The 25,010-nt window shown below is 41.1% G+C and overlaps 1 non-coding gene across 1 annotated transcript; it reads left to right on the top strand.

The window, feature by feature from the left end:
* Window positions 1–24,602: 24,602 nt before the first annotated feature.
* Window positions 24,603–24,734, top strand: LOC120099080 (small nucleolar RNA SNORA17). Its single transcript, XR_005497902.1, has one exon. It is a non-coding gene; the product is annotated as a small nucleolar RNA SNORA17 (small nucleolar RNA).
* The last annotated feature ends 276 nt before the right edge of the window (window positions 24,735–25,010 follow it).

Genomic DNA, 25,010 nt, shown 5'->3' with positions numbered 1-25,010 from the left:
TGGCGCCATCTTGATTGGGGACAGGCTCATGACTGTCCGCCATCTTTGTTGTGGGCAGATAAGGTTTTTCCTATGCTATTGCTTCAGTGCCACCTTAGTTAAGGGTAGCCACATGGCTGGCTGTAGCTATAGCACCATCTTGGTTAAGGGCAGGTTCATGACTATGTGCCATCTTTGTTCTGGGAAGTTCCCATCTCACTACCTCCTCACCTTAAAACAGCCTGACTCAAGGTCTGCAAAGACACTTCAATTAAGATAAAGTTGTCATATGATTTCTATCCTGCTTTGGTAAATAATAATTTTAATGATAATTTAAAGATTTAAAATAGTAAAAAGGTTAAAAACCACTGCCTTCAAGATGTTTAGCCTTGGTTGGTTGGTTGGTTGGTTGGTTGGTTGGTTGATTGGTTGGTTGGTTTGGTTTTTTCTACTGCCATTAAGTTACAATATGTTCTCTTTATTTGCTAGATACATCCAGGACAAATAATTAAACAATCACAGACTGTCTAATTCAGATATGTTTAATAGATACTGGTTCTCAATCTTGTCAGAAATCTGCCAAATGCAACGTTAAATGTTTAAGCTTATTATGATAGAGATACCCAAAGCCTAACAATGACCACTACCACCCCCAAGGCACAGTGACAAGACTACCTGAATTGTGGTATAACCATTGAGAAACTGCCCCATTGCCTTACTTGGCCTAAACTATAGACAAGCAGAGGATACCCGGAGAATTAAATGCCTCATATTGCCTATGTCAAGGTGGGTCATTTCTCCCACTCTCCTCCCCATAGGAAAAAGCTTCACATCTTCTGGGCCTGTTAGCCAGACTGACTGCCCAAGACATGATAGAGACCACAGGACCTGGGAGAACCATTTAGGTAGTGGACTGTAGACTAACCTCTGTCATTTTAATCAGTACTTGACATCTAGATTATAATTTATTCTTCCCAGATTTCTAACTACATTGATAGCTAAGGTAACTATAGCTTGACAGCTAGAAAACAGACCTAGCTTCCTACCCCAAGGTAATCCACCACCCTATTAACTCATTAGTCAAGTCATTAACAAGCTAAGACTATCTTATCTCTTTCAAAAGACAGATGAGTTTGTCTTACAAGCTCCACGATAAAGGTATACAAGCTCAGTATAATCTTCCACAGGTGTAAACTTCTGCTTGTCCTTACCAAAACTCAGTTTCCAGTGACTAAATGCTTCATATTTCTTCCCCGTGTTATGCCACTGTCCTAACAATCGATAGAGTTCTTATAAATTAGCCTAACTCTGCTAAAGCATTCCATTATATGGTCCAATTTTTATAATCACGAGTTCGGTTTCCTTTGGTTATCTTCCAACTGTAGACTTAAAGGGTTTCTCATGCTAAATCTACATTATCAGATCTAGTTCAAGAGCTGTTTCCTCCTCTGATTTTAACTGTAGACTTTCTCGTGCTAGATCTATATGATCAGTTATCATGCTCACAAGGTCATCAAATTTTTGAGTTTCCATTGATTGCCTTTTAAATGTAAACTTTAAAATGTCTCTCATTTTACTAAATGTATGTATGCTCAGTCTTCTACACAGAGGCTCTTCTTGATCCTCCTGCTCCACGAAAGGTTTTTGTCTTCCCTAAGCTCACATTTAAGACTGTTCATGCTGTTAACAAACTTACCTCTTTTATAAACTTATAAGCTCCAGGAAACCCACTCAGATCTACCTCTCATGGACCAAACAGACTCCATCTGGATAAATACTCCTTCCGATCAATAGCCTTAGTTTCTACCTGTTGCCTATTCTGGAGTGTGGGATTCCTCTCTTGTTCGCTGGGATTGAGATCCCCCTTGCCCCAATCATCAAGACCTAAGAGTTTCAAATGTATACCTATGAAAGTGTTCTTCTCCCAGATGTACTTAACTTTATTTCTCTACTTCTAGTGTGTGTGTGTGTATGTGTGTGTGTGTGTGTGTGTGTGTGTGTGTGTGTGTGTGTGTGTGTGTGTGTTTCAGCATCTTGCCAAGTCTAGGCATTTACTCAAAATCTATATCCAGGACAGCTCCAGAGAAACAAGCCACAGATGCTCCAATCTTTCCCACAGACAAAGGCAGTTCTACTGGACCTGTTCCTCCCTGCCAACAGACTGTTCCACAGACTCTGGACATCAAGAAAACAGCCAACTCTCCTAAAACCAGACCAACATCACCATCCCCATTTTCTTAGGTTGCTCAGAGACACATCCCCCCAAAGTCAACAAAAAGATCACAATGACCTGATTTCTGCTTCACCGCTGACTCTAGTTTTTCTTTTTTTTTTTAATTAAACCAAACTGGAAGAATGTTAGCATTCCTTCTAAGCTCTGTCCAACAGTTACCTGGCAATAGCCAGGTAGGCCTGGCTTCTCTCCCTCCCCCCCTCCCTCCATCCCTATCTGTCTGTCTTTCTCATCTGTCTGTTTTTCTGTCTCTACTCCCTTCTCACCTCCCCTTCCCATGCCTTAAATAAACTCTATTCTATATTATACCCATTATATGGCTAGTACCTCAGGGGGGAGGGATGCTTCAGCATAGGCACCCTGCCCACCTCACCATACCATGCCCTATCAAAACATATCCTGGGTCTTCCTTTTTATAAAACACAATACAACACAAACATCTTGGTCTATTATTTTTTCCTGTACTTGTTTCTTCTCTAAAATTATTATAATTCTTTTATTTCATTGATTATCAGCTTTATATTTTATGAACTAAAATTTAGCCTTAATGAACTTATAGGAAAAGCAGGAATATAAGGTTAATCCAGACCCTAAAATCAAAAACTAAGGATCATCATAAAAATTTTATTCCACTCCACACACCCTAAAGTGGGAAAGATTTACTAAAAGGGAACGTGATTTATTATTATCTCACAGGAGTTAACATGACCTCATTCTGCCTATGGGACAATGTATATACAGGAAAGCATGTCCCAGTCCTAGACAAGAGCTGCGGTAAAGCAGTTTCTTGGGCTTCTTTTAATTCTATGAAAGGTCACATTCGAAAATTGAAAGGATCTTCTGAAAAGCATTTGGCCATTAGTCTACCACCTGCTCCCCAGACCCTAACAGCTGCATCACGCAATGCTGTAGGAAGGTAAAGAGCCAAGGTTTCTATGACATTCCAGTGTCTACTATAATGGAAATATGTGGCCAAGCTATAAAAGTCATTAAAAATATGTCAAGCATTCACACCCATATTAGGATTAATGTCGATCCACTTCACCCTACCTCTTCCCTGGTATAGCCTGTATATAATCTATAACACATCCTGGGAAGCCTTATCTGTATTTGCTGCTTTGCACCAACAGCTACATTGCTCCGGCATCCACATCTGCAGCAGCATCAGAAGGAGCAGCAGCATCCTTCCTCAGAATGCCACTGTGAAGGGCACAGTGAAAGTCAAGGTAGAGTCAACTTTGTAATCACTCAGTTACCTAGAGTTGGTTGGAACACTGTGGTTCCCCAAGTCTCCAAGGGCCACCACAAAGCAGAAACTGTCCTCTGCTTATTTAGTATTCGCCCTTATCAACAAAGGAATGCTGATCTAGGGGTTGCATTAAACAAACAGCAATGCAAGAGCTAGCCTGGAACTACCTAGTATCTTGCTTGTTCTTATTTTAATCCTCTTATCCACTTAGCATATGCATGACACCTTGATTGTTTCCAGCCTGCAGCTTTTAGGCAGTGGCAAAGGCAGACAGCAGGAAACTCTGAAAAGCTATGAAGCCAATCAAAACTTAATGGGTCAACACAAAATCGTAGCACCTATTGGTCTTTACACACTCTTAGGAAGTCACTCCCTTTCTTCCCAGGAGACCCGTGGCTAGTATGCCTGTGCTGTGTGGGTTTTTTCATGCTCTTTTACCCACGATCCAATGAGTGTAATAAAGTTCTTTACACATTTATTCACATACTAATAAAAAAGCACGGATCGGTGCTTCACAAGACTTGAATTCCAAAACAAATGTTTTGTGGAAATTCAATACTTAGAAAGCTGATTTCTGCATATTGATTTTATATGAATTCCAAAGGGCATAGGAAGAATCCAAAGTGGGGTTTTTAAAAAGATACCCACAGGTACCGTGGACCAGTCCCAAGGACGTAGAGGAAGTGGCTGCTTTTAGTTTTTCCTGTTCCCAGCGACCTGAAAAGACAAACTGATGCAGAGATTGTTTTAACCTCTTCCAGGTTCTATGTGGATGGCATCCGAATACAAATGTCTGAGTGAACTAGACTTAGAAGAATCTTGAAAAGGATCACTGTCTCACTAGTCATTTTCATTTGTGCCAGACTTCTTTTCTCAATAACAGGAGCAGCAGCAATAATGGCATATGACACGTACTGGGCATTGAACATAGGCTAGCCATGTGGTCAGTGCATGTATCATCTTTATCCACATTGCCTGCCTTAAGTCTCATCACCACTCCCTGAGATCCACTAATTTACAGTACCCCTATTTTGTTGACTTCGTAGAGGAGTTAATTGGACAAAGAAAAGATAGCTTCCTGAAGTTTATAAAATGAATACCTGGTATAGCTGGGATTTGAACACAAGCCCTATCCTCAAGCTGACTCCACAGTCTATCTTCCTATTCTGACTATTCACATCTCTTGTGTAATATTTACTAGAAAGACATGAATGGACATCCATCTTCCCCAGACAGGGGGCCAATAACTGACCAAAGAAAGAATTCCAATCAATTCTAGCTTAGTGAAGTAATGAGTTTATATAGGTTAATTTGAGAAGACCCAGGGAGGGGTTGGATTACTTACAAAAGCATAAGAGACAAAGAGGCAGCCACAGTATCAAAAAGCCTTCTTGAATTCTGGCAAGATGACTTGGTATATGATGGTTCTTACAACCAATCTTAATAGAGTTCAAACATGTCACCGACTTGATAGTAGAACATCAGTTCCTGTGAACTATCTTCTGGTATCAAAAAGTCCATCCCAACATGGGTGAAAACTCACTACCATGTCACTCTTCACTCTCTACTACCATGTCACTCTTTACTCTCTGAACTCCTTGCATAACCTCCAGGCAGCATGGCCAGCCAGGAAGTCACATTTCCTTACAAGCATCACTACCTATCTAACCTTGGATAAAGGGGCTTGTGAATCCTGTAAGTTTCAGGGACTTCCTGGGTGTGTTGACTTCCTGAATCTTCAGCACCTGCCTCTTTCTTCTAGAAGGCAGTATTTCAACTCAGAGGAAATCATGACACAATGTCTTTTACCAATACTTTTTGTCTGTTCCCATAAGAGGTGGGTATTTCCTGGTATGTAGAAACTTTCTTTGGAAAGAAAAATGTTTTGTAGACACCATTATATTCAGCTTTCCTAATAGGTTTTGTTTGGAAATTCCCCCAGAATATGAGAAAAAAGGTGTTTTAAAGCAAATTCTATTACATTATGCTAAAATGGTAAGAGTGTTTGAAAATACTCTTTAGTCATGGGTGAAGACTATCAAAAATCATTTAAAATGAAAAAAATGAAGAGGAAGGGACTCGTGGACAGAGCTTAACCTTCCAATCATGATTAGGTGATGGGGAGGTGGCCTCTTAGATACCTGCTTCTTTACTTTGCCCTCTTAAAGAGGTAGAAGAAGAACAAAGAACTTTGTTACAAAAGTAGAAGTCAGAACCTTTACTTCAAAATGGGAAATTACAGAAAGGACACAGTGAAGGACGGTGGCCTCTTCTCAAAGCAAGCTAGACTATTTTAGAGGCAACAACTTTGAATGAGATACTTAAAGCATCCAGGTATATATTTCATCTAAAGATACAAGAAAAAGTGGGACGACCTTCTGTAAGACTGTAGTTTTGCTAGACCTCTCTTGCAAAACATAAATTTAGACTAGTGTCCCATATGTGATTCATTTTCCTCTCTCCTTGTGTATAATGTATTCTCTCTATTTCTCTATCTCTCACATGCATATTCTTTCTCCATCTCTCCCACATTCTTTCCCTCTCCATGCCTCCCTTCCTCTTTTCTCCCTGCTCTCTCCATAATATCATTACATATCCCTGCGGTTGCTTCAAACATGCAATCTTCCTACCTCTGCTTCTCAAGTGCTGAGCTTACAGTTGTGTATTACCATATCCACCCACATGACAGTGTTTAAAATTAATTCCAGTTTAAAAAAATATGAAATGGCACACAATATGATATTCTCATGCAATCCAGGGTAATGCGAATGTAAGTTCCAAGATACAGTGGCAGCATAATCATCATGGGTTTATCTGTAAGAAAGAAGTAAGGCTTTGTCTCAAATGTCAGGCTTATAAGATGGGAAGCTCATGACAGATCCTTGTGAAAAGTCACAGCAAACACACCTTCGATTTCACGCTGTCTGGTGTAGTTGCCCTAGATTATTCCCAAGTCTTGTGACCTAACAATGTTAATTATTCTATGTTTAAAAAAAATAGTCAAGCTAGACGTAAGTTGAACGAGTCCTTGGAACTGAGACTAGTGACGGCATACAACCTTCGATGGGAAAGCTGGTAGGCCACTTCCCTTCTGGAAATTTCCTGGAGATGGACACTCTTCTTAACTATCACAGGGATCCTGTCTTCTAAGTGGAAAATAGCTGAGGATTGAGGTAGTGCACTGGACCCAGTGGGGGCTGTGCTCTTGTGTTGCCTTTCTGGCCAGTCTATGAGAGAAGTAGATAGGCTGGGGATTTAGCTCAGTGGTAGAGCGCTTACCTAGGAAGCGCAAGGCCCTGGGTTCGGTCCCCAGCTCCGAAAAAAAAAAAAAAAAAAAGAGAGAAGTAGATAATATTCATCCTTTTAAGACAAGTAAACAGTGAGCCACTGAAATATAGAAAAGGGACAAGAACTCATCAATGGATACCAATTTATATAGTATTTGTATAAATTTCTTAACCACAATCGCTAAAACTAATTGCTTGGTAGAACTTACTATTTACAGTTAGAGCATCATTTACACAATTACTTAAAGTCTACCATGGCAACATGAAGAGTAGACACATCTGACAGATGGAAAAACAGTCTCAAGATATAAACTGATATTCTCATGGTCACACAGCCAAGGGGTCAGAGAGCTCATCCTCATCCTCCTGCCTCACAAACCCTGTTCCTCACAGTGTTTCCCAACCTTAAAAATGGAAAACACAAACATATATGCATGGTTGTTCTCCATTTAATAACATGACACTGTTCAGAAATCCTCATCACTCTCCTTGCCCTCCTTAATGATTTGTTGTTGGAGAAAAACCTGGAGCCTATCCCCTTGACTATGGGTGCTGAGGACACATAATCTGTGATGGCTAATCCCATTAATGTGATTGGGTTAAGGAAAGTCTCAGAAATAGCAAAGCACACCTCTAGGTACCTCTGGGAAGGTCTTTCCTAAAGAACTGTTGCAGGGAGGGGGACATCCTAAATGTAGGCAACGACACCCCATAACTTGGGGACCCAGACAAAATACAAGGAAGAAAAGAAGTACACCAACAAGAGGAGGTGTTCTTTTTCTATCTGCTTCCTGGGCACCATAATGTAAACTGCTCTGTCCACCCCCTTTCCTCACAATGATATCTAAAAGCTCTGAAGCTAAGAACCCAAATAATGATGTGTAGATTGTCGCCTTTATGCAGGTGAAGGCAGGCACAAGATAAGGCAAGGCCTACGATTGGGCAGTGAAAAAGTAAGGTGGGCACAGAGTTTTGAAGGGAGAGGGGGAAAAGAGGGAGAAGAAACACGACGGAGGCAAAGAAGGACAGCCCAGATCTGTGTGACCTTAAATGGCCACAGGTAGTTATGAATATTTCATAAGGGATGGATTTTTATAGTACAATTTGTCTTATCTCAGTGGGCAGTTTATATTGTTATCACTTGGTTGTAAGTTTATTATGTAGATGTTTTGTGGAGTTTGAATTTACTGATATACAAAACTCTCAATTAACATAAATGGAAAACCAAGATGTTACCTGACAAAACCAAATTTACACAATATCTTTCTACAAATCCAGCCCTACAAAGGATAACAGATGGAAAACTCCAACACAAGGAGGGAAACTACTCCCTAGAAAATGCAAGAAAGTAATATCCTTGCAACAAAACCAAAAGAAGAGAGACACACAAACATAATTCCACCAATAACAACAAAAATAACAGGAAACAACAATCACTCTTCCTTAATGTCTCTTAACATCAGTGGACTCAATTTTCCAATAAAAAGATATAGACTAACAGACTAGATATGTAAAGAGGACCCAGCATTTTACTGCATACAGGAAACACACCTCAGTAAAAGGCTAGAAAACAATTTTCCAAGCAAATGGTCGGAAGAAACAATCTGGTGTAGCCATTCTAATATCAAAAACAAATTGACTTTCAAACAAAGGTTATCAAAAAAAGATAAGGAAGGAAACTTCATACTCATCAAAGGAAAAATCCACCAAAATGAACTCTCAATCATAAATATGTGTGTTCCAAATGAAAGGGCACCTAACATTAAAAAAAAAAAAAAAAAGGAAACACTACACCTCACAGAATAATAGTAGGATATTACAACACCCCACTCTCATCAAGGGACAGATCATGAAAACAGAAATTAAACAGAGACAGAGAGAAACTAACAGAAGTTAAGAACCAAATGGATTTAACAGATATTTATAGAACATTTCATCCTAAAACAAAAGCATACACCTTCTTCTCAGCACCTCATGGTATCTTCTCCAAAATTGGCCATATAATCAATCATAAAACAGGCCTCAACAGATACTAGAAGACTAAAATAATCCCATGCAGCCTATCAGATCACTATGGACTAAGGCTGGTCTTCAATAACAACAAAAATGACAGAAAGCCCTCGTGTACATGGAAGTTGAACAACGTTCTATTCAATGATAACTTGGTCAAGGAAGAAATGAAGAAAAAAATAAAGACTTTTTAGAATATTATGAAAATGAAGACAAAACATACCCAAACTTATGGGACACAATTAAAGAAGTGCTAAGAGGAAAACTCTTAGATCTCTGAGGACTTCCAAAAAGAAACAGGAAAGAGCGTTATTAGGAGCTCGACAGCACATCTAAAAGCTCTAGAACAAAAAGAAGCAAATACACCCAAGAGGAGTAGAAGACAGGAAATAATCAAACTCAGGGCTGAAATCAACCAAGTAGAAACTAAAAGGACTATACAAAGAATCAATAAAACCAAGAACTAGTTCTTTGAGAAAATCAACAAGATAGATAAACCCTTAGCCAGAATAACAAGAGGGCACAGAGAGTGTATCCAAATTAACATAACAACAGAATCTGAGGAAATTCAAAAAATCATCAGATCCTACTACAAAAGCTTATATTCAACAAAGCTGGAAAATCTGGAGGAAATAGACAATCTTCTAGACAAATACCAGGTACCAAAGTTAAATCAGGAGCAAATAAACCATCTAAACAACCCCATAACTCCTAAAGAAATAGAAGCAGTAATTAAAAGTCTCCCAACCAAAAATAGTCCAGGACCAGTGGGGCTTAATGCAGAATTATATCAGAACTTCATAGAAGACCTCATACCAATACTGTCCAAACTATTCCACAAAATAGAAACAGAAGGAGCACTACCCAATTCCTTCTATGACATCACAATTATGCTTATACCTAAATCACACAAAGACACAACAAAGAAAGAGAACTTCAGACCAATTTCCCTTATAAATATCAATGTAAAAATACTCAATAAAATTCTCAAAAACCGAATCCAAGAACACATCAAAACAATCATTCATCATGATCAAGTACGCTTCATCCCAGGCATGCAGGGATGGTTAAATATATGGAAATTCATCAACATAATCCACTATCTAAACAAACTCAAAGAAAAAAACCACATGATCATTTCATTAGATGCTGAGAAAGCATTTGACAAAATTCAATACCCCTTCATGATAAAAGTCCTGGAAAGATCAGGAATTCAAGGCCCCTACCTAAACATAGTAAAAGCAATATACAGCAAACAAGTAGCCAACATTAAATTAAATGGAGAGAAACTTGAAATAATCCCACTGAAATTAGGCACTAGACAAGGGTTTCCCACTCTCTCCCTACTTATTCAATATAGTACTGGAAATCCTAGCCAGAACAATCAGACAATGAAAAGGGTCAAAGGGACACAAATTGGAAAGGAAGAAGTCAAAATATCACTATTTGCAGATGATATGGTAGTATACTTAAGTGACCCAAAAGTTCTGCCAGAGAACAAGTACGTCTGATAAACAACTTCTGCAAAGTGGCTGGGTATAAAATTAACTCAAACAAATCAGTAGCCTTCCTCTACTCAAAGGATAAACAGGCTGAGAAAGAAATTAGAGAAATGACACCCTTCACAATAGTCCCAAATAACATAAAATACCTCTGTGTGCCTTTATCCAAGCAAGTGAAAGATCTGTATAATAAGAACTTCAAGTCTCTGGGCAAAAAAAATTGAAGAAGATCTCAGAAGGTAGAAAGAATTCCCATGCTCATGGATTGGCAGAATTAATATAGTAAAAACGGCCATTTTGCCAAATGCATTCTGCAGATTCAATGCAATCCCCACAAGAATTTCAACTCAATTCTTCATAGAGTTAGAAAGAACAATTTGCAAATTTATTTGGAATAATAAAAAATCCAGGATAGTGAAAACTATACTCAACAACAAAAGAACTTCTAGGGGAATCACCATCCCTGACCTCAAGTAGTATTACAGAGCAATAGTGATAAAAACTGTATGGTATTGGTACAGAGTCAGGCAGGTAGATCAGTGGAATAGAATTGAAGATCCAGAAATGAACCCACACACCTATGGTCACTTGATCTTTGACAAAGGAGCTAAAACCAGCCAGTGGAAAAAGAGATAGCATTTTCAACAAATGGTGCTGATTCAAATGGAGGTCAGCATATAGAAGAATGAAAATCGATCCATTCTTATCTCCCTGTACAAAGCTTAAGTCCAAGTGGATCAAGGACCTCCACAGAAAACCAGATACATTCAAACTAATAGAAAAAAAAGTAGGGAAGAGTCTCGATAATGGGGCAATGGGGAAATGGGGAAAACTTCCTAAACAAATCACCAATGGCTTATGCTTTAAGATCAAGAAGCAACAAATGGGACCTCATAAAATTGCAAAGCTTCTGTAAGGCAAAGGACACTGTCATTAGGACAAACCGGCAACCAACAGATTGGGAAAAGATATTTACCAATCCTACATCCAATGGAGGGCTAATATCCAAAATATACAAAGAACTCCAGAGAGTCAAATAACCTTATTAAAAAATGGGGTACAATACTAAACAAAGAATTCTCTGCTGAGAAATATTGAATGGCCAAAAGGCACCTAAAGAAATGTTCAACATCCTTAGTCATAAGGGAAATGCAAATCAAAACAACCCTGAGATTCCACCTCACACCAGTGAGAATGGCTAAGATCAAAAACTCATGTGACAACAGATGCTGGCAAGGATGTGGAGAAAGAGAACACTCCTCCATTATTGGTGGGATTGCGAACTGGTACAACCACTCTGGAAATCAGTCTGGAGATTCCTTAGAAAATTAGACATTGTATTACCTGAGGACCCAGTTATACCTCTCCTGGGCATATACCCCTAAATGCTCCAACATACAACAAAGACACATGCTCCACTATGTTCATTGCAGCCTTATTTATAATAGCCAGAAGTTGGAAAGAACCCAGATGCCCTTCAACAGAGGAATGGATACAGAAAATGTGGTACATCTACACAATGGAATATTACTCAGCTATCAAAAACAATGATTTTATGAAATTCATAGGCAAATGGATGGAACTGGAAAATATCATCCTGAGTGAAGTAACCCAATCACAGAAAAACGCACGTGGTATGTACTCACTGATAATGGATATTAGCCCAAAAGCTCAAATTACCCAAGGTACAATCCACAGACCATATGAAGCTCAAGAAGGATGACCAAAGTGTGGATGCTTCATTCCTTCTTAAAAGGGGGAACAAAAATATTCATAGGAGGGAATATGGAGACAAAGTTTGGAGCAGAGATTGAAGGAATGGCCATTCAGAGGCTGCCCTTCCTGGGATTCCAGCCTATATATATACAGCCACCAAAACTAGATAATATTGATGAAGCTAAGAAGTCCATGCTGACAGGAGCTTGATATAGCTGTCTCCTGAGAGTCTCAACCAGGGCATGTCAAATACAGAGGCAAATGCTAGCAGCAAACCATTGAACATGAGAACAGGGTCCCCATTGGAGGAATTAGAGAAAAGATTAAAGGAGCTGAAGGGGCTTGTAACCCCATAAGAACAACAATATCAACCAACCAGAGCTCCCAGGAACTAAACCGTCATCCAAAGAGTACACATGAACAGACCCATGGCTCTAGCTGCATATGTAGCAGAGGATGGCCTTGTTGAGCACCAATGGGAGGAGAAGCCCTTGATCCTGTGAAGGCTGGACCCCACCCCCAGTGTAGGGGAATGTAGTGAGAGGGGCAGGAAGGGGGTGGTTGGGGAAGGGGAACACTGTCATAGAAGAAGGGGAGGGGGATAGGATAGGGGTCTTATGTCCAGGAAACATTTGAAATGTAAACAAAACTTATCCAAAGGAAAAAAAGAATTTACCGATATAAATCTGATTGTTAAATTACAAACTTATTGAGTTTTGATTTTAACGGGTTACTGGAAGTTTTGACTATGACAACATGGAGCGGATGCTGGGAAGGTGAGCAGAGTCTGCGGCAGGAGAGCTGCGAGATAGGTGGTCTGTGTATGGAACTGGTATGGTGGCGACCCACCTTGAGAACTAGCTAGAAGGCGAGATTGCTGCTGGGCTCAGAGAGTAGCCAGTGGCAGCATGGGCTAGGAATTGCGAGCTTGGTGAGTCAGCTTCAGATGCTTTGCTCTTTAGGATGAAAATACCCTGCAGGTGCCATGTGGCCCAACAAAGCTGGCCCTCACATGGGTTGGTAGTTTCTTTTTTGAATATTTACCACTATGGTGATGACTTTCCTTAAGTTGTTTTTGTCAGGTGTTTCAATGTAGCAGCAAAAGTCCTAACTAGCACACATGCCTTCACAACTAAATAAAACGACACTAATTAGGGTCTTTGCAAAAGTCATTTTGCTGATTGATGCAAAAGAGAACCTAGCAGGGATGGGAGGTCTTGATCTCAAAAAACCATATATATCTCACCACAGATATGTGACCATTACTAATTTTTCAAAACACTTTTGCTGACGCTGAATACATACCAGGACCTATTCCAGATATTGGGAGAGAGAAATTATTAAAGGCAGGTTACCTCCCAGCCACCACCTCATCATGAGCAGTGCAGGGAAAGGGTGGGTGGAGGAGTGCCCTCAGTGCTATGGAACAGGCAGTTTGAGAGAGCTGGAGTTCTCTATCTCAGTGGAGGACCTGGGGACCTCACTCAAGAGGAGGCATGCAGGGACACTTTAGATGGGTAAAAAGGAGTCTTCCTCTAGAGAAGGCAGGAAGGTAGGTCGGTGAGCTGCACTTGTGAAAGCAAAGGAGTAAGGCATGTGGTGCCTCCCATGCAGAGATCAACATCACTGGTGCCTGCCCTGCAGAACAATAAAGGAATAGAACAGGGAATGGGAGCAGTAGACAGCAGCCAGGGGGGAAGAAAGCCTTTTGGTTCCTGTTGTTACAAGACCACAAGGAAGCAGCAGGTTTGCAAGAAGAGCAGGCACCAGGGTTGAGATGTGTAGGCAAGGTTCCTTTCTCACCTTAGAGGACATCTGCTGCAATTCACAAGATGAGAAATGGGTTTTATTGTATTTACATTGCTCTCTCTCTCTCTCTCCCTCTCTCCCTCTCTCTCCCGTGTGTGTGTGTGTGTGTGTGTGTGTGTGTGTGTGTGTGTGTGTGCGTGTGTGTGTGTGATGCACAAACCTGTGCCCTATGTACACAGGGCTGACCATGGAGGCCAGCAGAAGCTGTTTAATGTCCTGCAGCCCCAGTTACAAGTGGGTGAGCCCAATGTGGCTTCTGGAATCAAACTCAGGTCGTCTGGAAGAACAGGGATTATTTTGAATCACAGGATCATTGCTCCAGACCCTCATATTACTTTTGATGAAACTGCCCTGGGCAGGGCATTCCAATTTAATTTAACCAGAACCAACTGACCTGTGGGTGAGAATAGTGAGCCTCCAAGTTCACACTGTGAGGTTTACAGTTGCACTAAGCGGTTGACATGCTGTGTGCTTTAAGAAAAGCCTCACAGGAGGTGGACTGCCTGCCAGACACCACATCACCCTCATGTGCATTACAAGAGAAAGAGAAGGGGGAAGCTCCTAAGACTGTCTCCTGAGTGTGCTTATGTGAGGAGGTAAAATGATTATTCAAAGAGGTAGGGAGGAAGGAAAGGGGGAGGGGGAAGGAGAGAGATCCACAACTTCTATTGACTATGTACAAAAGGATCCAGAAGCTCAGGATGTTGGAGTGGGCTCGCAGGTAAGGACTGAGGAATGGCTACTATTAAGAAAGGACGGTCTCTGCTCCCAGACCCCGTGGCTCGAGAGAGACGTCACCGCCTGGTCAGGTGGGCATTCCTGAGGCTGCAGAGCAGAAGAGACCACCAATACTGCCCACCCCTGCCCAGATCCCTGGCCCAAGAGGAAACTGTATAAGGCCTCTGGGTTCCCGTAGAGGAGGGCCCAGGAGCAGCAGGACCCCTGCGCCTGAGACACCTCCGGAACCTGAAGGAACAGACCGGATAAACAGTTCTCTGCACCCAAATCCCGTGGGAGGGAGAGCTAAACCTTCAGAGAGGCAGACACGCCTGGGAAACCAGAAGAGACTGCACTCTGCACACATTACTGATTCCAGAGGAAAACACCAAACGCCATCTGGAACCCTGGTGCACTGAAGCTCCCAGAAACGGCTGCGCAGATCTTCCTGGTTGCTGCCGCCGCAGAGAGCTCGTGGGCAGCACCCTGCGAGCAAACTTGAGCCTCGGGACCACAGGTAAGACCAACTTTTCTGCTGCAAGTGACCTGCCTGGTGAACTCAAGACACAGGCCCACAGGAACAGCTGAAGACCTGTATAGAGGAAAAACTACACGCCCGAAAGCAAAACAATCTGTCCCCATAACAAGCTGAAAGAAAACAGGAAAACAGGTCTACAGCACTCCTGACACACAGGCTTATAGGACAGTCTAGCCACTGTAAGAAATAGCAGAACAAAGTAACACTAGAGATAATCTGATGGCGAGAGGCAAGCGCAGGAACCCAAGCAACAGAAACCAAGACTACATGGCACCATCGGAGCCCAATTCTCCCATCAAAACAAACATGGAATATCCAAACACACCAGAAAAGCAAGATCTAGTTTCAAAATCATATTTGATCATGATGCTGGAGGACTTCAAGACAGACGTGAAGAACTCCTTTAGAGAAACACAGGAAGACATTCATAAACAAGTAGAAGCCTACAGAGAGGAATCACAAAAATACCTGAAAGATTTCCAGGAAAACATAAATAAACAAGTAGAAGCCCATAGAGAGGAGACACAAAAATCCCTGAAAGAATTCCAGGAAAACACAATCAAAAAGTTGAAGGAACTAAAAATGGAAATAGAAGCAATCAAGAAAGAACACATGGAAACAACCCTGGATATAGAAAACCAAAAGAAGAGACAAGGAGCTGTAGATACAAGCTTCACCAACAGAATACAAGAGATGGAAGAGAGAATCTCAGGAGCAGAAGATTCCATAGAAATCATTGACTCAACTGTCAAAGATAATGTAAAGCAGAAAAAGCTACTGGTCTAAAACATACAGGAAATCCAGGACTCAGTGAGAAGATCAAACCTAAGGATAATAGGTATAGAAGAGAGTGAAGACTCCCAGCTCAAAGGACCAGTAAATATCTTCAACAAAATCATAGAAGAAAACTCCCCTAACCTAAGAAAAGAGATACCCATAGGCATACAAGAAGCCTACAGAACTCCAAATAGATTGGACCAGAAAAGAAACACCTCCCGTCACATAATTGTCAAAACACCAAACGCACAAAATAAAGAAAGAATATTAAAAGCAGTAAGGGAAAAAGGTCAAGTAACATATAAAGGGAGACCTATCAGAATCACACCAGACTTTTCGCCAGAAACTATGAAGGCCAGAAGATCCTGGACAGATGTCATACAGACCCTAAGAGAACACAAATGCCAGCCCAGGTTACTGTATCCTGCAAAACTCTCAATTAACATAGATGGAGAAACCAAGATATTCCATGGCAAAACCAAATTTACACAATATCTTTCTACAAATCCAGCACTACAAAGGATAATAAAGGGTAAAGCCCAACATAAGGAGGCAAGCTATACCCTAGAAGCAAGAAACTAATCGTCTTGGCAACAAAACAAAGAGAAGAAAAGCACACAAACATAACCTCTCATCCAAATCTGAATATAACAGGAAGCAATAATCACTATTCCTTAATATCTCTCAACATCAATGGCCTCAACTCCACAATAAAAAGACATAGAATAACAAACTGGATACGCAACGAGGACCCTGCATTCTGCTGCCTACAGGAAACACACCTCAGAGACAAAGACAGACACTACGTCAGAGTGAAAGGCTGGAAAACAACTTTCCAAGCAAATGGTCAGAAGAAGCAAGCTGGAGTAGCCACTCTAATATCAAATAAAATCAATTTTCAACTAAAAGTCATCAAAAAAGATAAGGAAGGACACTTCATATTCATCAAAGGAAAAATCCACCAAGATGAACTCTCAATCCTAAATATCTATGCCCCAAATACAAGGGCACCTACATACATAAAAGAAACCTTACTAAAGCTCAAAACACACATTGCACCTCACACAATAATAGTAGGAGATTTCAACACCCCACTCTCATCAATGGACAGATCATGGAAACAGAAATTAAACAGAGACGTAGACAGACTAAGAGAAGTCATGAGCCAAATGGACTTAACAGATATTTATAGAACATTCTATCCTAAAGCAAAAGGATATACCTTCTTCTCAGCTCCTCATGGTACTTTCTCCAAAATTGACCATATAATTGGTCAAAAAACGGGCCTCAACAGGTACAGAAAGATAGAAATAATCCCATGCGTGCTATCAGACCACCACGGCCTAAAACTGGTCTTCAATAACAATAAGGGAAGAATGCCCACATATACGTGGAAATTGAACAATGCTCTACTCAATGATAAGCTGGTCAAGGAAGAAAGAAAGAAAGAAATTAAAAACTTTTTAGAATTTAATGAAAATGAAGGTACAACATATGCAAACTTATGGGACACAATGAAAGCTGTGCTAAGAGGAAAACTCATAGCGCTGATTGCCTGCAGAAAGAAACACGAAAGAGCATATGTCAGCAGCTTGACAGCACACCTAAAAGCTCTAGAACAAAAAGAAGCAAATACACCCAGGAGGAGTAGAAGGCAGGAAATAATCAAACTCAGAGCTGAAATCAACCAAGTAGAAACAAAAAGGACCATAGAAAGAATCAACAGAAACAAAAGTTGGTTCTTTGAAAAAATCAACAAGATAGATAAACCCTTAGCCAGACTAACGAGAGGACACAGAGAGTGTGTCCAAATTAACAAAATCAGAAATGAAAAGGGAGACATAACTACAGATTCAGAGGAAATTCAAAAAATCATCAGATCTTACTATAAAAGCCTATATTCAACAAAACTTGAAAATCTGCAGGAAATGGACAATTTCCTAGACAGATACCAGGTACCGAAGTTAAATCAGGAACAGATAAACCAGTTAAACAACCCTATAACTCCTAAGGAAATAGAAGCAGTCATTAAAGGTCTCCCAACCAAAAAGAGCCCAGGTCCAGACGGGTTTAGTGCAGAATTCTATCAAACCTTCATAGAAGACCTCATACCAATATTATCCAAACTATTCCACAAAATTGAAACAGATGGAGCACTACCAAATTCCTTCTATGAAGCCACAATTACTCTTATACCTAAACCACACAAAGACCCAACAAAGAAAGAGAACTTCAGACCAATTTCCCTTATGAATATCGACGTAAAAATACTCAATAAAATTCTGGCAAACCGAATCCAAGAGCACATCAAAACAATCATCCACCATGAGCAAGTAGGCTTCATCCCAGGCATGCAGGGATGGTTTAATATACGGAAAACCATCAACGTGATCCATTATATAAACAAACTGAAAGAACAAAACCACATGATCATTTCATTAGATGCTGAGAAAGCATTTCACAAAATTCAACACCCCTTCATGATAAAAGTCCTGGAAAGAATAGGAATTCAAGGCCCATACCTAAACATAGTAAAAGCCATATACAGCAAACGAGTTGCTAACATTAAACTAAATGGAGAGAAACTTGAAGCAATCCCACTAAAATCAGGGACTAGACAAGGCTGCCCACTCTTTCCCTACTTATTCAATATAGTTCTTGAAGTTCTAGCCAGAGCAATCAGACAACAAAAGGAGGTCAAGGGGATACAGATCGGAAAAGAAGAAGTCAAAATATCACTATTTGCAGATGATATGATAGTATATTTAAGTGATCCCAAAAGTTCCACCAGAGAACTACTAAAGCTGATAAACAACTTCAGCAAAGTGGCTGGGTATAAAATTAACTCAAATAAATCAGTAGCCTTCCTCTACACAAAAGAGAAACAAGCCGAGAAAGAAATTAGGGAAACGACACCCTTCATAATAGACCCAAATAATATAAAGTACCTCGGTGTGACTTTAACCAAGCAAGTAAAAGATTTGTACAATAAGAACTTCAAGACACTGAAGAAAGAAATTGAAGAAGACCTCAGAAGATGGAAAGATCTCCCATGCTCATGGATTGGCAGGATTAATATAGTAAAAATGGCCATTTTACCAAAAGCGATCTACAGATTCAATGCAACCCCCATCAAAATACCAATCCAATTCTTCAAAGAGTTAGACAGAACAATTTGCAAATTCATCTGGAATAACAAAAAACCCAGGATAGCTAAAACTATCCTCAACAATAAAAGGACTTCAGGGGGAATCACTATCCCTGAACTCAAGCAGTATTACAGAGCAATAGTGATAAAAACTGCATGGTATTGGTACAGAGACAGACAGATAGACCAATGGAATAGAATTGAAGACCCAGAAATGAACCCACACACCTATGGTCACTTGATTTTTGACAAAAGAGCCAAAACCATCCAATGGAAAAAAGATAGCATTTTCAGCAAATGGTGCTGGTTCAACTGGAGGTCAACATGTAGAAGAATGCAGATCGATCCATGCTTATCACCCTGTACAAAGCTTAAGTCCAAGTGGATCAAGGACCTCCACATCAAACCAGACACACTCAAACTAATAGAAGAAAAACTAGGGAAGCATCTGGAACACATGGGCACTGGAAAAAATTTCCTGAACAAAACACCAATGGTTTATGCTCTAAGATCAAGAATCGACAAATGGGATCTCATAAAACTGCAAAGCTTCTATAAGGCAAAGGACACTGTGGTTAGGACAAAACGGCAACCAACAGATTGGGAAAAGATCTTTACCAATCTTACAACAGATAGAGGCCTTATATCCAAAATATACAAAGAACTCAAGAAGTTAGACCGCAGGGAGACAAATAACCCTATTAAAAAATGGGGTTCAGAGCTAAACAAACAATTCACAGCTGAGGAATGCCGAATGGCTGAGAAACACCTAAAGAAATGTTCAACATCTTTAGTCATAAGGGAAATGCAAATCAAAACAACCCTGAGATTTCACCTCACACCAGTGAGAATGGCTAAGATCAAAAACTCAGGTGACAGCAGATGCTGGCGAGGATGCGGAGAAAGAGGAACACTCCTCCATTGTTGGTGGGGTTGAAGACTGATACAACCATTCTGGAAATCAGTCTGGAGGTTCCTCAGAAAATTGGACATTGAACTGCCTGAGGATCCAGCTATACCTCTCTTGGGCATATACCCAAAAGATGCCCCAACATAGAAAAAAGACACGTGCTCCACTATGTTCATCGCAGCCTTATTTATAATAGCCAGAAGCTGGAAAGAACCCAGATGCCCTTCAACAGAGGAATGGATACAGAAAATGTGGTACATCTACACAATGGAATATTACTCAGCTATCAAAAACAATGACTTTATGAAATTCGTAGGCAAATGGTTGGAACTGGAAAATATCATTCTGAGTGAGCTAAGCCAATCACAGAAAGACATACATGGTATGCACTCATTGATAAGTGGCTATTAGCCCAAATGCTTGAATTACCCTAGATGCCTAGAACAAATGAAACTCAAGACGGATGATCAGAATGTGAATGCTTCACTCCTTCTTTAAAAGGGGAACAAGAATACCCTTTGCAAGGAAGAGAGAGGCAAAAGATTAAAACAGAGACTGAAGGAACACCCATTCAGAGCCTGCCCCACATGTGGCCCATACATATACAGCCACCCAATTAGACAAGATGGATGAAGCAAAGAAGTGCAGACCAACAGGAGCCAGATGTAGATCGCTCCTGAGAGACACAGCCAGAATACAGCAAACACAGAGGCGAATGCCAGCAGCAAACCACTGAACTGAGACTAGGACCCCCGTTGAAGGAATCAGAGAAAGGACTGGAAGAGCTTGAAGGGGCTCGAGACCCCATATGAACAACAATGCCAACCAACCAGAGCTTCCAGGGACTAAGCCACTACCTAAAGACTATACATGGACTGACCCTGGACTCTGACCTCATAGGTAGCAATGAATATCCTAGTAAGAGCACCAGTGGAAGGGGAAGCCCTGGGTCCTGCTAAGACTGAACCCCCAGTGAACTAGATTGTTGGGGGGAGGGCGGCAATGGGGGGAGAATGGGGAGGGGAACACCGATAAGAAAGGGGAGGGGGGAGGGTGATGTTTGCCCGGAAACCGGGAAAGGGAATAACACTCGAAATGTATATAAGAAATACTCAAGTTAATAAAAAAAAAAAAAAAAGGACGGATAAATGTGCATTCTCTGTCAGTGCTAGTGCTAACTCCTGACCTGTCCTCATTTCCTGCCTCAGAAACACAATTGGAAGTCATCAATAGGCATTCTATGATTTGCTTCTCTTGTGTCCTATTTAGGAATGGAGAATGTATCATACATACACGTGTGCATGCATGTATGAGTGCATTTATATGTGTTTGTGTGTACACTGAAATCATGTATGTATGGTCTGTGTGTGTGTGTGTGTGTGTGTGTGTGTGTGTGTGTGTGTGTGTGTGTGTACCAGCAATAAGAAGTGCTATTGTTGTGCTGGTGAGATGGCTCAGGTGGGAACGATGCTTGTCCCCAAGGCTGACAACTTGTGTTTCAATCCCAGGACCCACACGGTCAAAGGCAAACCCCAAATCCTGCCAGTTGTCATTTGTCTTCTCATAGTCACAGGCTTGCCATGTCATGCACAACACATACTACACACACGCACACATTTATACACACGCGCATACTCATATACACACATTCATGTTCACATGCTCTTACATACACAAACATACTCACACACTCACACATACATACATATACACTCATACATACAGACTCATGGACACATGCTCTTCCGTACACACTTACTCACATACATTCACACTCACACAGAGACACATACATATACGTGCACACACTCACACATATGCTTCCACACACACTCATGCACACGCTCACACAGTCCCACACTCTGACCCATTCACAAACTCACATACTCATACACACTCACGTACTCTTACACTCACACAGTTCACACTCACGTACACATATACATTCAAACACACACATTCATACTCACATATATGCACTATTCAGGCACACATACAAACTTTCACACACACAGACACTCATACACAACACTCACATGTACATTCACACTCACACATATGCACACTAATACATGCACACACACACACACTCATGCACACAATCACATGCTCTCACATGCACACACATACAGTAAGTACATGCAAAACCTTTACATTTCTAGTCTGCAGATTATTCTGCATGATAGTTTTGTGTAGGAACTTATTCTATCCAAGTAGCTAATTATACACACACACACACACACACACACACACACACACACACACACACTCCAGTTGAGATGTTGAATATAATAAAATTCTTCCTATCCACAGAAGTATTTCATGTGATAGTTTCTCGAATACATAGAGTAAAGCAAAGCGGGCTGTTTAGCAGGGTGAAGCGGAGGAATTGAACTTGACTATTTTGGAACTATGGTCTAACGAGAGTAAAAACCCTGTTTCCTTACTTAGGTTGTTCAATGGCCAATCTCCTACTGTACCTTCACAGACAGTAAATGGTTTTTGTGTTCTGTTTTCTTGCAGAGAAGAAGGAGTGGGTGGCTGATTTAGAGTTTTGAGCTGGTACTCTTTCAGCCCGAGTGATTTACTGGGGATCTTTCAGAATTGTTCACTTAATCAGTTTTCAGTTACTTTTTTGAAGAGAAGCGGTGGTCACGAGGGGACTTCTGGTTCTCTGACAGAGGAGATGAAATCCGTCAGACGGCAGCAACATCAGCTCTGTCTATTCCATTTGTGTGCAGAAAGACAGAAAAGGAGGACTGAGAGAACTCCTCGATTCTGCAGAAATCTAACAAGGATGCGCTGCAGGATTCTATTCCCTTGAAGGTCAATCTGCGACAGCCCCGGCACCCAGGAAGTGATTCGATTCAGCTAAGAGATTGGACCTGGTAATTACACTCTCTTTAAATCTGTACCTGAGTTGTAAATTGAGAAGAAAGCCTACCCGTGATCCTTTCCTAAAAGGCAATTTCAAAACAGCTTAAGAGGCTTCAAGGTACAAGCAATTCTTTGATACATGGGCATATTGCAATTAAAGGCTATTCTGTACAATTATGTGGAAATAAGAACGTTCCCCTTTTAAAAATAAATGAAATAACTAAAATGCCCATTCTGTGCGCTTCGCCCTGAGTGCGTCTGGAAATGCAGACAGGCCTGGGTGGTGTTACCGAACATCTATTTTCCCCAAGAGATACTTTCATTAACTCAGAATCACTTCTGAAGTCAGATTCATCATCAAGCCAGTCACACTAGATGAATTTGCTTCTTAGTACCATCATGAAATTGGCTTATTTTTTCTCCTTCCTGATGGGGCGTGACAAGTCAACATGAATACCGCAAATTATGGGAACTAAAGAGAGGGCCTGCCGAGTTCCTGGCAGTAATTGTACTGGAGCAGCATCCTGCCTCTGTTCTCAGGTCCTGCACCTCCTGGTACCCTGCCCTTGATTTACTGGCTCCCTCTGTATCCTCCCCATTTCTCCTCCTCAATCCATATTCCTCCCCTTAATTGCTTACAAAAGGGTATCAAATTCTAACTCCTGCCATCCCTTAGATATATGTAGGATCCCAGCGTGAAGCTGAACTAATTAGAGAAATCGGTGGAACTCCACATTCTATAGCCCTGCCAGGCATCCTCTGAATAAAAGTCAAAACGAAAGTACTTCATTTTTCTCAGTGTGTGTCCTGGGTAGTTTCATGTCAGCTTGACACAAGCTAGATTCATCTGAAAGGAGGGACTTCAATTGAGAAAATGCCTCCCTAAGATCTGGCTGTAGGGCATTTTCTTAATTAGTGATTGATGGGGAAGGGCCCAGCCCATTGTGGGTGGTGCTGTCTGTGGGATGGTGGTCCTGGGTTCTGTAAGGAAGCAGACTGGGCATGAGAGCAAGCCAGTAAGCAGCACCTCTCCATGACTTCCGCATCAGCTCCTGCATCAGATTCCTGCCCTGCTTGAGTTCCTGCCCTGACTTCCCTCAATGATGGACGACAGTGTGGAAGTGTAAGCTAAATAAACCCTTTGGGTCACGGTACTTTATGGCAGCAATAGAAACCCTGACTAAGACAGTGTGAAATCTCTACCCCATTTCCATCCCTTTTTGTGTATGTGCCAAACTCTGATCATATTGTAGCACAGTTTTGGGAACTGTCATACTTTGGAGCTGTTCTTACCGAGTAGTCTGAAAAGTAAGGCCCAGTCATTGATCACCTGGGGGCGATGAACCCCAGAGTGACATTTCCCTGGTTTCATCTCTATTGATCTTTTAAGTATTACTACTATAACCTGTTGAAACCATGAACATACCTTCATCCTAAAAATATCTATAGGGCCATTTTGCTATATGAACTTTGGATAGGGAGAGGGGGGAAATTCGCTCTTTTCACAAAGGAGTTTTTCAAAGTCTACAAATGGAATGGAGCCAGTGGTTCAGTGGTTAAGAGTACCATCTGTTCTTCCATAGGACCAGGGTTCGATTCCCAGCACCCACACAACAACAAGCAACTACTTGTAACTCTAGTTCCAGGGGAACCAACACCATCTAATTAGGCACCACAAACACGTGGTTCACAGACATACATATAGGTATAACATCTATACACATAAAATCAAAACAAATCTTTTAAAACCGTATGGCATAATACAAAAATCCAAGGAGAAATAAATTTTGGGCAAAAATTCAGTTTGTAAAATTTCTTGTAAATAGCCAGTCTTTAAGAAGTTGACGTTTCCCTGCCCTAGAAGTGTTGCAGGTGCGGCTGTTGTATCACGAGTACATCAATAGGTGTTGGAGAGGAGAGGGACTATGTCTACACTCAGTGTTCTGACCTGGGAACATCTGAAGGATTACTAGCCTAACATTTTCTGAAAAAAGCCAGCCTGAGACAATTACCAGTCCAGCCCCAGGCAGTCCCACATGGGCTTCTCAGACTTCTAGTACAGAAAAACCCCACTGGGAAGTAAGCCTCAGACAAAGACTTTTCAAGGGGCCAGCCTGGTAAGGAACAAGAGCTATGGACCCTGGTCCGAAAGTTAGCCTGAGATGACCACCGTTCCAGCTCCACGCAGGGATTGATGGAGGGGGCACACCATGCCAGAGATGACCACTGCCCAGCACTATAACGCAGGGTCACGGCAT

The sequence above is a fragment of the Rattus norvegicus genome, chromosome 20 (assembly GCF_036323735.1).
Source record: "Rattus norvegicus strain BN/NHsdMcwi chromosome 20, GRCr8, whole genome shotgun sequence".
NCBI classification, from domain to species: Eukaryota; Metazoa; Chordata; class Mammalia; order Rodentia; family Muridae; genus Rattus; species Rattus norvegicus.
This window is presented reverse-complemented; position numbering and strand designations above follow the sequence as displayed.